General features: G+C 30.2%; 1 pseudogene; it reads right to left on the reverse strand.

The window, feature by feature from the left end:
* Positions 1-402: 402 nt before the first annotated feature.
* Positions 403-480, reverse strand: LOC126016834 (uncharacterized; annotated as a pseudogene).
* Between the last annotated feature and the right edge of the window lie 236 nt (positions 481-716).

Raw genomic sequence — 716 nt, forward strand, 5'->3', positions numbered from 1 at the left:
CTCCATACTTTATTTTTGCTGTACAACTATCATGTTTGAATTTTTTCTTTAGTATTTTTTATTCTTGGCTCCTCATATATTTATAAGTATTTGTAAAAGTTGAGTGTGTTTTTCTGCATGGGTATTGGTGAAAGGATTTTATAAATGCAATGTCTTTTGTTAGACAGTATCCTTGCTATTACATAGAGGAATATAAACTAGTGTTTTGAGAATTTTACACTAGAAAGAATGTCTGTAATCTCCCACTGATCTTAAATAAGGTTATAATTTTTTAAGCAAGATTGTGAGGCACAACAGCTAATTGAATGAAATACTTTTAAATTTTTTGTTGTTAAAAATTAGGATTTAAATAAAAAAACAAACATTAACCAAGAAACAGATTGTTCTTTAATGAGAATCTTGTGGAGGTGAAAAAAATTCTTACTTCTGAAAAGAAGCAAGATACTACATTTGATCTTAGCCAAAAGGCTGAGAAGCAATCTTATTTTGGAAGTGTGCAGGCGTTGTTGGTACGATGTCTTATCCAATTCAGCAGGGATTCTCTATTGTCAAATATCTGGTTATAACTCTCTAGTCTCTGATTGGGATATGGCCAAAGATAGGTTTTAAATCAACTATTTCTAACTAACAAATGAACTTACAATACTACATTGCAATTAGAGCACGAGAAACAGAAAAACAGAAAGTAGGATTTATATAGCATTGCCTTTTTTTCT

The sequence above is a fragment of the Suncus etruscus genome, chromosome 8 (assembly GCF_024139225.1).
Source record: "Suncus etruscus isolate mSunEtr1 chromosome 8, mSunEtr1.pri.cur, whole genome shotgun sequence".
Classification (NCBI taxonomy): Eukaryota; Metazoa; Chordata; class Mammalia; order Eulipotyphla; family Soricidae; genus Suncus; species Suncus etruscus.